The following is a 15,709-nucleotide window of genomic DNA, read 5'->3' as shown; positions in this document are numbered from 1 at the left end:
AATCTATGGGTGTGTTTTCCCTGGAGGAATGGCCTCAACAAATTCGCAATGAATGAGAATGTTTCTGGGCTACATGCTGGAAAATTAGCACGGGCTTGCATTAATTGAAATTCAGTTCTTTATGTATATCAATTCCCTTTGATCCTTCTGGGATTCGCAGCAGCAAGAAAGACACAGAGCAACAGATTAATCCAAGTGTTGTCAGCGACAATGATAAATTGAGGTGTAAAAGCCCACATTGAGATAAATTGCTATTAAAAACCTGGCCGCCCCTCTTCCTGTTAAGTCTGCAGAATCAAGAATTTGTTAAAATAGTGGGTTGCCGCTCATCAAGAGCCTCTACCATGCACGTCTGCGTGCGGCTCTTCCATCACTTCAGGCTGCTCCCCTGCTCTGTGTTGTTGGCTTTTAACTGGGTCATCAAGTGCCTTTGTCATATGGCCTTTGCTATTACACAACACGCACACACACACACACACACGCACACACACGCATTGTCTGCATTCATCTTCTGAACTTTCTGGCCATCTCCTCAAACATCACACAGCACAGCCAAAACTTAATGTGCCATTTCTGCCAAAACATACTGTGGATCTGAGTTCTCACCAACAGTTCAGTTTCCCAAGTCAGTACATCATTCCGGGCTTTCCTCTTCCTTTCCCCTAATCCAGCCCCAATGGCTCAGACCTCTGACAACAGCCCTCTTCTCTTTGGCAGTCTTGGTGGTCCAGTCTCAGCCCATGGCCAGACATATTCGCCTGTACTGCACCAGACCCTTGATGTCTCTAGAAGATGTCACACTGTTCCTTACACTTCGACTTTGTCCCTTTCTCCACTCTTCTCTGTCAGGAGCCCTCATACTTGTCCTCAAAGCTCACCTTCAAATAGGATGGAGTGCTCACCCCCAAAACCTCCCTTGGCTCTTTGGGGGTGTGCACACCCTGGTTAGTGTGTTCTCCATTGCTCTCACCAGGCTGAGAGCCCTGAGCATCACGAACTTACACATTTCAGCTCACGTGCGTCCACAGTCTGTGGTCAGTTCTGACCAGAGCATGAAGATGAGGAGCTGGTCAGCTCAACATCAGAAGATGCACCTACACCAGGAGACGAACATTGCCTTTTGGGACACTGGGAGATCTTACCATGTGCTCACATTACAAAGCAGAGCCCTGCAGATTCCCGGAACACCTGAACCCAATTCCTCCTGTATGAGCCCTAACAGACATTCCCAAGGTATTACTCTGGATTATTCAAACAAGCATTATTTCACGGACACTGTCATCACACTGTTGGTGGGAAGGGCAGCACATGGAGACGAATGAATTCATAACTAACATAAGGAAAGCTCCAATATGAAAAATTGCTTGCTGCACACACCGCCTAATCAACCTGGGCAGCAAGGAACTTTCTCTCCGCAGACGAGGAGTTAAGGTCTTATTAGGTCTTCATATCTGATTTTGTCACGAGGAGTTAAGGTCTTATTAGGTCTTCATATCTGATTTTGTCGAGTGGAGGAGGCTCCACTTCATTACCTGTCCTTTGGTTCACTCTCCTCCTCTTTCCGTTATCCTCTCCCATCCCACAACCACTGCTTACTCTCTTTCACACACCCACCAGTGATTTCCCAAGTCACAATAGAAGGGATGTCCTTGTAGCAATCAGTTACTGCAATTTGGGGGGTGAATATTCCATTAGTTCCAGGCCAGGGATTCCTGATCAATATGGCCTTCTCAAGGCCAACCAGTGTAACAAACCCTCTTATTAAGCAATTCTAAGTCTTGATGCTGTTCCCCATGACTGGCAGTCAATCTGTGCTTTAATTAATGCCTGCCCCTCTGCTCACTAGAGCTGTGGAGTCCCCTCAAACATCTCCACCACCACCCCACTCCGTAGGGCTGCTGCTGGGAGACTGAGGAGAAGCTCAAAGCCCAGCTTCACTTAGTCCTTTGGTGATAGACTCCAGGGCTTATACTTCAACATTCAACCCTCAATGGTAGACCCTTCCCACGCTACCCCCGGCAGGGAAGGAAGACACTCTCTTTGGACCTCTCCTTCTCTCTCTCTCTCTCTCTCTCTCTCTCTCTCTCTCTCTCTCTCTCTCTCCCTTCCCCTCCTTCTCTCCCTCCCTCCTTCTCCACTTACCACACTCAAGGTATATATCTTGACCGAGACTCTCCATCCTTTCCATGCATACCTTCAGTGATGAGAGACTCACCCCCTGTGGAAGACCCTGTTTTGTCTCTGGCCATTACTGGAATATAACTCCTCTTGAGATAGGTTCTGTCTACTTGGATACTGGCTTTTTATTTCAGATACATTGGGTTCTTCCTTGTCCCCAGTATTCTGGCTGTTCCCTTTGTGAAAAGATTCCCTAGTGGTTGATGTTTAAGCTCATCTACTGTGATAACAACAGCATTAACATCATAATTTGCTAAGCATGTGTTGTGTTGACCTCAGGCTTGGTCCAAAGTGCTCTTGCTATGCTGTGATTTTCTATCATACTGAGTTTATACAAGAAGCCCTCTCTAGACCTCCCCAACCATGTCACCTATGTCAGGACCTACACTCTGAAAGATGGAAATCAGTTGTGCCCTGTGCCTATGGCTGCAGCTAATGATGGGAATGGAAAATGGAGCCCGGGGAATGTTCATAATAATTAGCAAGGTAAATTCTGAAATGCACATGCCCCATGGCTGACCTGGGATGTGAGTTATTATAATGTCACTCCAGTGAGGTAGGCAGTACTCAGCACCCACTCAAACTGAGCCAGATCCTTGCATCCAAGGAGCAGACTCAGAGTGTGGTAAGGGGGCTGATTCTAAGTCCGAAACCATCCATATACCTATTCTTCAGACCTTGATTGTTTGTAGACTGTGAAGATGTGTCTTCACCAAGATGCCTTTTGATTTGGTTTAATAAAGAAAGAGCTCAATGGCCAGTTACTAGGCAGGGAGAAGTTAGGTGGGACTTCCAGGCAGAGAGAGAAAGAAGAGAAGCTGAGTCTGGGCATGGGAGAGACAGCAGAGGACACAGAGAGGAAACAGGAGGCGCAAGATGGAAGAGAGGTAAAAAGTCACAAGGCAAAATGTAGAGTGCTCCAAATGGATTAATATAAGTAACTGTTGGAGTCCACAAGAAATCCCATAGAGACCACCAGTCACATACACAATCAGCAAGAGTGTTTACTAGAAACTGCCAACATGGTGGGGTGGCAAATGGCGATTCCGGAGAAGCTCACACACTCCTTTTAAACAGGTTTAGGGGAATTCCAGGGAGGAGAGATTAGTCTGGAGGCTGATTGGTGGGTTTAAACAAAAAGTTCATATGATTGGTAGGTGACTCTAGTGGTTAGGGACTTTCCAGAGGCAGGGTGGGGAAAGCTATCTTTAGCTAGCAGAAGGCTGTAGGGTGCCTGCTGATAGGTTGCCCCTGAGTTTCGGTTTTCTCGAGAACTGCTTGCTCAGCTCCAGTCAGCTCCAGTAAACCAAAACTAAGGCCTGGTCCCTGGAAGGAGCTATTAGAAACCTGTCATGCCTCTGGTCTAACTCCCTGTCTCTCTCAGTTGTAAGAGCTAGTGAGACAGGCCTAAGCGTCCAAACTTAATAAGTCTCCATTGTGAGCTCATGGCCCAAAGAAAAATCCATCTATATTTGATACCTGAGAGTACCCTGTCTCCTTCCCATGGCAGGACCTATGGCTTTACCAATTTCCAGTCCATCCTCTTGTCCTATCGTGTCTACTCCAGGGTCCTCTGTTTACCAAAGCATCTCCACAGCCTCTCCTTCAATACCTAAGTGCCCTTAACTCCTACACTGCTGTGCACTCAGGAGTTACCTCTGAGACTGAAGTGCAGACTAGTGGCCATAGTGTGGTATATTACAAACTGTGCGTTGTCCTCATCTGATGCCTACATATGTACACACAGGTGTGCGTATCCCACACACAGTGGTGCACAGACAAGTACACCATACATAGAATAAGTGACACAGCATTCACAAAGAGGATGAGGAGGGCAAGAAGGAGGTGAAGAGGAGGAAGGACTGAAGAAGAGGAGGAAGAGAAGGAGGAGGAGGAAGAAAAGACACAGACAGTGAACAGGAAGTATGGCTAGGCTATCAAACCTTAAGACCTATCCCCAGTGACTTACTTCTTCTAGCAGGTTCTACCTCCTAACGGTCTCACAGCCTTCCAAACAGCACCATCAGCCACAGACTCAGGAGCCTATGAAAGCCATCTCACGTTGGTTGAGTGGCACTACTCCTAGGGGACATGAACAAACATTCACTCACCCCAGATAGGGAACCAAAAACAGACAGAAGTAATGATATCACCAAATACAACTTGATAAACCACTGGATTTACTGGGGTCATTTTCAGCAGTGTGGGTGAGGGGTTGATTATAGAAACATGGGCTATTCAAAGGCAGAGGCACTAACTAAATAATGACAACTCACCAAAGCTGGAACCCTAGGGCTCTGCACAACTGGACAGGGCACAGGACCCTCTCTGAAGGAGTCCTTACTCCTTATATAGCCTCGGGAAAGGAGGGACCTTGTGAGTCTGGTAAGTTTCAGGAACTCACTGAGAGTTGTTGTAGGTTGTTTACTTTCTGAGTCTTAAAAACCTTCCCTCCAGGTTTTCTCTTGATTTCAGAGAAAACGGACACACGATAACACCCAAACTGCAACAAGTAAGAGAAAAACTTGTATCAGAGACACAAGAGAGGGGGAGATGGGTGAGAACGGATATCATCAAATTCAGGGAAACAGAGTGTCTGCCTTTCCCAACCATAAACCGCTTAGCATAAATGGGCTAGGCTTGTGCCTGGATATGCATAGAAGGATTGTTTTGCGATCTGACCTGAATTTAGACCTGAACTTGAGGGTGCTAGGATGTCTTCCTCAAGGTCATTTGGGACAAGAGATTCTGTCTCAAGTTTGCTGGCATGTGTGATTTGGAGAAGTGGTTTCCAGGTACAAGCTGCAAGCTGCTCCGGCTTCTGAGACCTCCTGGTCTTGGATCCCATACAAGCGCTCGCTGCCTTACATTCATCAAATCTTGGGCTGAATTTTGCCAAGTACAACAAGTGTGTGTTTTTAAGGGGAAATTAATGCATATGCTTCTGATTCATCGTATGTGGAAACGATCAAAATATTGTGTCTGAAGTAGAGTAACATCTAGAAAAGGCTTTGAGTAGTTTTGCCAGGTTTCTGTATGTCTCTTGAGGAGGCTAGGTTCCAGCCTGATTGCCTTCCACTCTTATCGGGAGGCATAAACACCACATCCTTCAGAAAGCCTCCCCATGCCGCCCCTCATCAGTCTCAGAACACACGGGGACCCCAGCCGTGGGCACAGCCTGTGGAAATGCATTCCCTACAGGTTGCAAACCCCTCTCCAAGCATGAACACTGACTGACCCAGGATGGAAGCCAAACATCCTGATTGACAGAGTCCACCATGACCTAACTTCTTGGACATCAGGAGCCTGTCCATTGTCTGGCTCAGTGTGCCAGAAAACAAGGCCATTCAGCGGAAGCTGGACTGGAAGACAGGGAGGTTGGAATGGCTGGGAAACTGGGACACTGCTGTACAAGGTTTGGTCTCTGAGTTCTTGGCATCTCAGCTTGTAACTTTCCTTAGTCAGGAGTGACACTCACACAGAGCCAGGCTACCACCCAAGAGACAATCCCGGTGCCTCTCCTACTACCCTGTAAAGTTTCCTAAAGTGAAGGGTGTTGTAATATGAGCGGAGGACTGTGTCCCACCACCCGGCTAGCTTTACCCGAAATAATTACACGGAAACTGTATTCTTTTAAACACTGCCTGGCCCATTAGTTTCAGCCTCTTAACCCATTTCTAATAATCTATGTAGCACCACAAGGTGCGCTTACCAGGAAAGATCTTAACCTGCATCTGTCTGGAGTGGGAGAACCATGGCGACTCCCTGACTCAGCTTCTTTCTCCCAGCAATCTGTTCTGTTTACTCCACCTACCTAATTTTATGTCCTATTAAAGGGCCAAGGCAGTTTCTTTATTTAACCAATGAAACAACACATAGAAAGATGACCCTCCTCCATTAGAAGGGATACTGGCCCTGACATGGACAGGGGTAGGCCCTGGTGTAGGCTGCAAATCAAGCCTTTATCCTGGCCCAACAAGACCCTAAATATGGCCCTCAATTGAGTCTCCATTCTGTCCAATGGCCCAGTCTGGCACAGTCAAAGACCAAAGCTGATCTCAGCCTCAGACTGAGCTCAGAACCTACTCACAGCCTGTGCAGTGCTGTGCCCCTGAACTGTGCCACAGTTCTGCATGGTAGCTTGGCACAGCCTTGGTCCTTCTCAAGGCAGCATTGAGGGCTATCCTCAAGCCCTCACTCTCCTTACCCAACGGCAAATACATCAGGAGTCTAGCTAATGTTTGCCAAATTCCCTGTCCCCACAGGCCGCCAAAGTCAACAATTCTGTTTGAGGAATATGTGGCAAGTAAAAGTTGCCATCTAGACAGGAGGTGACACTTTGCTTTCCTTCACAAGGTTATTGCATACTAAGTTTGCAGAACACAGAACCATTGCCATGACCTGGCTCTGATCATGGCTCCCTGGAACCCTCCCCAAGTATTCTCCTTCTTCATGTGGCTGTTCTGACCTCCTGATCATGGTGGTTAGCAAGCAGGAAAGACTCAGGTTCTGGGTTGTCCCTCATTGAATGGCCAGAGTTTGGGTTTCCCTTCTCTCTGGCCACCCACTCAGTTCCTTATGGGTCAGTCAGTCTTACAGTTTCCCCAATTCCAGATGGTATTGTTTATAGTGGATTATGTTTCTCTGCTGGGATATCATCCTGTTATTTCTTGTGTGACACTGTTCCTGACGAGACATGAACAAACATTTTTCATACCCCAAACAGGGAACCAACAACAGAACAAAGTAAAGACACCACCAAAGTAGAACTTGGTAAACCAATGAGTTTTACTGTGGTTACTTGCAGAAGCAGAAATGACACACACAAAAAACTGTGTCCCCAAAGCCCACCCCAGTGTGGATGACAGTTCGTGAAAGCTAAGAACATGGAACATACTACACAGCCTGCAGTCAGCTCAACAGGTTGGAGAGTGCCCTTGGGTCCTGGGCTCAGTTGGTCTGAGCCTTTTCCCGGCAGCTCGGCTAGTCTGAGAATCTTCTAGGTAGACTGGCTTGTCCAAGAGTGTCTCCCGATGGTTCTTACTGCTTATATGTGCTTGACCAAGAGAATCTGCTCTGTTCTGATTTCCTGGAGCTGTTGGATTGTTTACTTCCCTAGGGTAAAGCACTTCCCTCCAGGATGGAATGGTACACCTTCCCTTAGAACAATCCTGTTTCTTCACTTCCTTGTAAACATCCTGTCTTAAAATAACCTGTTGTGACACTGAGAGAGACAATTAATAAATGGGGCCTCCTGAAACTGAGAAACTTCTGTAAAGCAAAGGACACGGTCAGCAAGACAAAATGACAGCCGACAGAATAGAAAAAGATCTTCACTAACCCCACATCAGACAGAGGTCTGATCTCCAATATATACAAAGAACTCAAGGAATGCATAATCTAATTAAAAAAAGAAGGGGTACAGACCTAAATAGAGAACTCTCAACAGAGGAATCTAAAATGACTGAAAGACACTTAAGTAAATGCTCAACATCCTTAGCCATTAGGGAAATGCAAATCAAAATAACTCTGAGTTCTATCTTACACCTGTAAATATGGCCAAGATCAAAAACACTGATGACAACTTAATGCTGGAGAGGATGTGGGGAAAGGGGAACACTTCTCCATTGCTGGTGGGAGTGCAAACTGGTAAAGCCACTTTGGATATCAGTATGGTGATTTCTCAGAAAATTAGGAAATAACCTACCTCAGGACCCAACTATACCACTTTTGGATATATACCCAAAGGATGTTCTATTGTACCACAAGGACATGTACTCACTATGTTCATAGCAGCATTGTTTGTCATAGCCAGAACCTGGAAACAACCTAAATGCCCCCCGACCAAAGAATGGATAAGGAAAATATGGTACATTTATACAATGGAGTACTACACAGCAGAAAAAAATGACATCTTGAAATTTGCAGGCAAATAGGTGGATTTAGAAAATATCATATTAAGTTAAATAACCCAGACTTAGAAAGATAAATATCACATGTACTCACTCATAAATGGCTTTTAGACATAAAGCAAAGAAAAACCAGCCTGCAATTCACAATCCCGGAGAACCTAGACAACACTGAGGATGCTAAGAGAGACATACATAGATCTAATCTACATGGGAATAGAAAAAGACAAGATCTCCTGAGTAAATTGGGAGCATGTGAACCATGGGAGACGGTAGAGGGGAGGAGAGAGATAGGAAGGGGAACAGAGAAAATATATAGCTTAATAAAAACAATTAAAAAAATAAAGATTATCTTTTTAAAATCCTGTTGTTTCACCACACCCTTTAACATCTTGTGTCTTAGTAAGTTTTCCTCCAAGATGGAAGGTTCTAATATTACAGGGAAATGGCTATGCAACACTCCCATAGAGTGAAAATCCAGGATCATTTTCTGAGGGACAGAGCCCACTACCAGAAGATCAGCTACAGCAATCAGTCTCATCCAAAGGAGCAATGCTGGTGTTCTCAGCATAAATCCCCCAGATGGTCTGTGCTGGGAACACACTGACAATGAGTCTTCCACTGGTGCCAAGAGCATCACACACGTCCAAAGGGACAATGTGTGTCCTGTCTGGAAAGATACGGATGTGCGACAGAAAGATCTGCCAAGAACTCTTAGGAAAGTCCACAGGGAAGAAGTGAGGGAAGAGGATGCAAGAGAACCTTCTCCAGCTAGGATGTACCTTCCATATAACCTGCCAAGTGCCAGTAAGCCAGTATCCTGTCACTCCTGCAGAAGACGCAGCTCACACTAGCTCTCAAAGACTCCTTAGTAACTTCAAAGAGCTTCAGAAAGGGGATGGCGCAGAGATCTCTTCTTACCCGTAGAACTAAGCGCATGGATAAGGTGTGCAGAGGGCAAAGCAGTCTTCGTGCACACAGATAAGCCCTGGAGAAGCTAGGACAAGTTAAACACCCAGCGTGTCTCTTCAGTGGATTGAGGTGCTTAGCTGTTCCTTCTGGAATGCTGGGAATGAGTGCACTTTAAAATGAGACAATCCTTTGCTACCTGTTGAGCCAGGCCCCACCCATATGCCCCGAATATTGTTTTACTTATCCTAGATTTTCCCCCTTAAACCTTGAGCATTCCTTCTAGGCCATAAAACCCATCCTTATGAGTGATGTCATTTGTCCTTTACAACAGCCTAGGTGACTTCTATGTTATCTTAGAGCCAGACCAGTGCCGCTACCCACAGGCATTATGTTTATCTCGGTCATTCCTCCCTCCACTCTTAATCTAAGCATTGCTTCTAAGTCAGCAGAAGCCATCTTGCAGAAGAAGCCATCTGTACTTTGCAAAGAGCATCAACAAAAGCTTGCCTTAAGTTCTGCTGTTCTCATTGAGCTAATCGTCATCAGAAAACTTTTTTCCAAAATTGCATTGTGCTTAAATATGGATAAAGTAAACGATCTGGTGTCAGACTCTCAAAATCTTGGCCCAGCACTGGTACCTAAAATCAGACTGAACCGAGTTCCATTCTTGTCTCTTTGCATATCGCATTCCTGCCTGCTTTAAAGCCTGCAGGGACCCTCCACCGGAGTAGGGATGTTACAGTGGGAAATGGGGTGCGGGTTGGAGGAAACTATAACCACGATATGCAACCATTTCATCATCTCCCCTCCTCAATTTCAGAGTTGGCATCACGTGCACAAGAGTTCTCTCTTATTTTTTCATCTTATCATAGTTCATTTCTGACATGTTCAAGTTACCACTGAAAATAATGCTAATGGCTATGGAATATTTCACGAGCTGACTGTATGCAGTGGTTGATTTTATCTTTCCCTTTTCCTGTCGGTGGGTATCTAGGTTACCTCGTCCAGATTTGTTCTTATTCACAAAATGCTAGGCTCGTCTCATGAGTTGGTATTCCTCTGCAGCTCAGATTGCTTTCGTATCCATATGTTAAAGTTAAATTACTAAGAAAGAAGACTCCTGATTCATATTCCCTAACTGTTCTTGAAGAAAGTCTGTGACAAGGTTTTGAGATGGCTCAGTTTCCTAAGGTGCCTGCTGCTCAGCCTGATGACCTGAGCGCGATCCCAGAGGCCTATGCAATAGAAGGAGAGAACCAACTCCTGCAAATTGTCTCCAGGCTTCTGCATATACGCAGAAGTATGCCTATCCACCTATCACACACACACACACACACACACACACACACACACACAAGTGTGTTTTCCTTAAAAGTCTGTGACCCTTTATGTCCCTAACAGCAAGTAAATCAGAAGCCATTGTCTTGGTTAGTGTTGTCACTTGGAACCTAGAGCCATCCTGAGGGAAGTTTCCAAGCACACCTTTGAGGAATTGTCTACAATCAGGTTAGCCTCTGAGAAGAAATTAATGATTCCCTTGATTACACTAACTGATGTGAGGAGGCCCATCTTAATAGTGATTGGCTCCATCCCTGGGTCAGAGAATCCTGCACTACACACAATGGACAAAGCCAGCTGCACACTAGCATGGATTCCTTCACCTTCTGAGCCCCTTCCTGACCGTGGATACAATATGAGCAGTTGCTTCAAGCTTGTGCTGCCCTGACTTCCCCACCATGAAGGCCTAAAACATTTCATTGTGAGCCCTTATGTTGCTCTTATCCGGGTGTTTTAACACAGCGATGGGGAAAGAAACCAAGATACTCAACTTCCTGAAACCTCACCAGCACTGAATATTTTAACTTCAAGATCCTGACACTCTCCGAGCAATGTGGCAAGCTGCATTTAGTTTGAACGTCTGCGATTATCATCCGGTGGTTTGAGCTGACTGGAGAGACACACAGACATTTTGCAAATGGAAATCTCAGTATCAGCAGCAGGACTTCCAAGAGCTGGTTTTGGGGTTGTGGCTTGTATGTGCTGAAGTTAGGGCTCTCATATTCTGAATGTCACAGTTAGAAAATAGTCACAAGCAGAGTGAGTCTCTGCCAGGAGGTCTCCCTGTGGGGGTCTTTTCAGGTGGATCACCAAGGACAAGCAAGAGGGAAACAAAGAGAGGACCCAGAACATGGATCAAATAAGTCACTTCTGGTAGAAGGGGAAGAAAGAGGCCAGGGTGTCCAGGTCTACAGACCCTCACGAGCTTGGAAGATCAAGGCATGCTCCTCCCTCGGTGTACACTTGAAGAGGTGGGTGCTCTGGCCATATGTAGGTTTGTGGGGGACTCACACCCCTCCTTGTTTCTTTGTTCCATCCTTCCCATTGGGTTTCACCCTTCCGGTGCCTAGACTCCAAAGCTTTGTCCTGGCTTCCGGGCTAGCCTGCAGTCAGGCACAAAGAGATGTGCACATGCAGGCTGGGAACTCTGCAATACGTCCAAGGTATGGGAAAGCCACAGGAATGAAAGGGTAAGGCTCTGGGTGGCAAACAGAGGGTGAGGAGGAGCTACATTACCTTGTTGCTATGAACACATCTCATAGTGGTTTGAACGAGAATGGTCACCTTAGGCCCATGTATTTGAATGCTTGGTCTCCAGTTGGTGGAACCATTTGGGAATAATTAGGAGGTGTGGCCTTGTTAGTATGTGTCACTAGGGGGAGAGGGATTGAGGTTTCAAAAGCCTGTGATGTTTCCAGTTGGCTTTCTGTCGCATGCTTGTGGATGGAGGTATAAGCTCTCAGCTGTTGCTCCAGCATGATGCTTGCCTGCTTCCACGTCCCCCACTATGATGCTCATGTACTCTGACCCCCTGGAACAATGGACCCCCCCCCAAATTAAATACTTCCTTTTAGAAATAGCCTTGGTCATGGTCTTTTATCCTGGCAGTAGAAAAGTAACTAAGACACACCCTAAAGCAACCCTCTGCCATGAGTTTTCCCTTGGCAATCCTCTCCCCTTGAGTGCGGGTGGGGCCAGTGGCATGCTTCTAACCCACAAGAGTGCCGCTAAGTATTATAACGTCATCCCCATGGTTGCCTCACCAAGCAAGCTTTGCTGAATCAAGAGGGGGCATCTCTTCTAGGCTTTAAAAAAGCCAGCTGTCCTGTGTTGACTTCCGAGGAAAGGAAAGGAGCCTGGGGCAAGGCTTGAGCACCCTCTCACCCAGCAGCAATTCCAGTCAGCACCCACTGAGAACCTGGAGCACCCAGCCACATGGCAACAAGGAGATACATTCAGCGAGACACTGAATGAGCTGGGGTGTGAGCAGAGTCCACCAGATGAGAACTGCTATGGCATCTGGGAGACCCTTAGCAGAGGCCGCAGGTAATGCACTCTCACTGTGCAGAACAAACAAAAAGAAAAATCAAGCCCTTTCTTCCTCTATGTGCCCATAATGATAGTCACCTCTGAGTAGGACCGGGCTCTAGGCTAAGGGACCCTTGGCCAAGTTCTGCTTTAAAAATATCACTGTTGGATTGTTAGCAGTGATGACACTTACTTGAAAATTACTTGTATAATTAGAATATTAATAAAAATATAAGGAAAATAAAATTATTTGTCCAAGCATAATGTCCTTTTTGGCACAAAGCAGCCTGGAAGGCATAATTTCCATTTTGCAGAAAAAGAAACAGATACCAGAGGAAGGGTGCTGGCTTGTGCAGGGTTTACCAGCTTGTCAGCCACTGGGCCCACACTGTGCCCTTTCCCTGGGTTGCACTACTCCTATGCCTGGGAGGTGAGTGCAGACAGCGGAGTCTGTAAAGGCCAGCCACGTTAGTGCTAGGAAGCACAGGTGCTGGCTCCCAAAGCCCTTCTTCTAAGGACAGAACAGCTGTGTCCTATCCCCAAATCCTTTGTTGAAGCCTAAAGTCCAAGTGAATGGGGCCATGGAGAGAAGCGGAGTCATGAGAGTGGACCTCTGTGCAGGGAGTGGAGACCTTGTGAGAAGACATGAAAGAAACGGCCTCTTTCCAGGAGGTCAGAGTTCTTGGCTAGAGCATTCCATTCTGAGTATCTGTGTGACTTCATGGTCATAAGAGTAAATGAATCTGCATGCACTGCCCAGGGTTAGAGTAGAACTCAGCAGTAAAGACCCTGCTTAGCCTGTGTGACAGCCTGGGTTCTATCCCCAGTCCTGAAAAGAAACACACAGCACAACTTGGAATGATAACCTATGGTATACACTCCCCTGCCCAGGACACAGAGGACACATGATTCCCCACAACAGGAGGGCAGTGAAAAGCCATCGGGTTGCCAAGAGAGTTTCTTCTCTGGAGAATGAGGTTTGAGGACTCCATGTCTCCAGCCACCTCTGACTTGGTCTCCTGGAAGCTGCCTCTCCCCCAGCCTGGCCCAGAGTTACTGTACTCTGTGTCATTCACTACTCCGGAGCCCCAGCAGCCTGTGTTGTTGAGAACAATGCACTTGACTTCAATCAGAGCTGCTGTCAAGCACTCACCCCCTTCTTTTGTGCTTCATTACCCTCAAGGGAGAAAAAATTCTTATGATCGTCATTTTACACCAACCTCCCAGACACGCTGAGATTCTGCAATTCCTGAAGCTGCTGGGCTGGTTTCTGAGTAACCTTGAACCTCTTGCCACCCATCTCTTGGCCTCAGGTTCACCATATATGCAACCAGGAGTTGGAAATGGTTTACAGGATACTCGATTCCAGGCATCAGTGTAATTTATGGTCCATAAAAGTAACTGAATCTATATACATGCCCAACTTAGGTCTCCCAGGTTCTAACCATATTGCCCCGAATATTGACTGAGCTTTCTTATTGCATGTCTGACCACTGTATTCCCCAGCTCTGATAGCTTCTCTCTTCCTGGACTGGTATTTAAAGCTCCTGTCACTTGGCTTCATTGTCCCATTTTGTTTCATTTCCCATCCCTGCCACAATGCTCCATTGCTTCCACCAGCCAAGAGCCCACACCAAGGGTTCCTTGCACAGCCTTGATTCTATAAATCAGGTCCCCTCCACCTAGAGTAGCCTTCTCTCTTTTTTACTTTATCCAACTCCCACTTTGTCTTCAAACTCTGCTTCGAGTACCAGGCTCTTAGGGATGTACTAGGATGCACTAAGATCCTCTCAGCCTTTGCATCGGGCTCCCCTGGCCCTGCACATTGATCAAACCCAGAATTCTCCACTTTGTGGTCAGCGTCTCTAGACACCACATCCAGTGTAGAGGCCATGTCTGTGTGTCCAGTGTTGAGCACTGCACATGTTATAGAAGGATGCCTGTCAGCCACATGACGGGGACATAGAGATGGACAGAATTCATCTAAGCAGAGCTGAGGAACTCAACTTGATTTCCATAGAGCAGAATCATAGAGTAAGATAAGAGTTTTTCGAGATGGTCGTTCCAGGGTTCAAATGCTAATGCTGCCACTTAGGCAAGTCACTTTATCTGTGCTTTTCTGTCTATAGAATAGGAATATTGAGGCCGATTTTGCAGGACATATGCAGTATTTAACACGTAACAGCTGCTCACTCATTGTGCCATCTGCCCACCCATCCATGTTTCCCTTGCTAGTGATCCATCCATCCTATCCGATCTTTGATATACCCATGTATATGTGTAATCCATTGATCCATATATCCATTCATTCATCTGTTCAATCATCCATCCATGTAACCAGCCATACAAATCTATCAACCAACCAATATTTCTAGAGGATTTTCTAAGTGTCGGACACAGAACTAGACTAGGGACACTATGGAGAGGACTCAGGAGAAGACAGCCTGATATAGTCTCCCTCTCTTGTTCTGATATTTGATATTGTGGCCTTTTTTCATATGTGTTCTGTGGCTGCTGTATGACTTGGTGTGTCTCTGAGCTAGTGAGATGGGCGTGCTGGCCTATCACATCAGTTTCTTATGCATTTTCTTAGCTATGATCTAGGGTCCTGGTCTGCCCTAAGAAGGAGCCTCAGACATAGCAAAGAAGACAACAGATGCTACCACACAGGGCCTGTGCACATGAAGGCTGCCCTGTAGCTGTACCCTACTACCATCTGGACCCTTACTGCATGACCATAGCCCATCCTTTCCACGACGCCATGTCTCCATCCACTTACTCTCTAGTACGGTTTCATTTCTGTTGCTACAATAAAATATCCTGACAAAAACCAACTTAGAGGAAAGGGGTTTATTTTAGGTTACAGCTCCAAGTTGTAGGCCATCCCTGTAGGGAGGTCACAGCAACAGGAGCTTGGAGAAGCTAGTAATATCATACCCGCAGACAAGAGCAGAGCAAAATAAGTGCAAACAGAGTTGCTTGCACTCTTGTTGTTCCACTTTTACACGTTCAGGAACCACTGGCTAGGGAATAGTGCCTCCCACAGTGGACTAAGTTTTCTGACATCAATTAATTAAACTAAGAGAATCCCCCACAGATATGCTTATAAGCTAACCCAATGTAGACAACATTGTGATGGTTTGATTGAGAATGTTTCCATAGGCTCAATATGTTTGAATGTTTGGTCTCCAACTAGCAAGACTTACTTGGAAAGGATTAGGTGTGGCTTTGTTGGAGGAGGTGTGTCATGGGGAGAAGGGGGCTTTGAGGTTCTAAAAGAGTTCATACCAGGCCTAATCTCTCTCTCTCTCTCTCTCTCTCTCTCTCTCTCTCTCTCTCTCTCT

The sequence above is a fragment of the Microtus ochrogaster genome, chromosome 7 (assembly GCF_000317375.1).
Source record: "Microtus ochrogaster isolate Prairie Vole_2 chromosome 7, MicOch1.0, whole genome shotgun sequence".
NCBI lineage: Eukaryota > Metazoa > Chordata > Mammalia > Rodentia > Cricetidae > Microtus > Microtus ochrogaster.
This window is presented reverse-complemented; position numbering follows the sequence as displayed.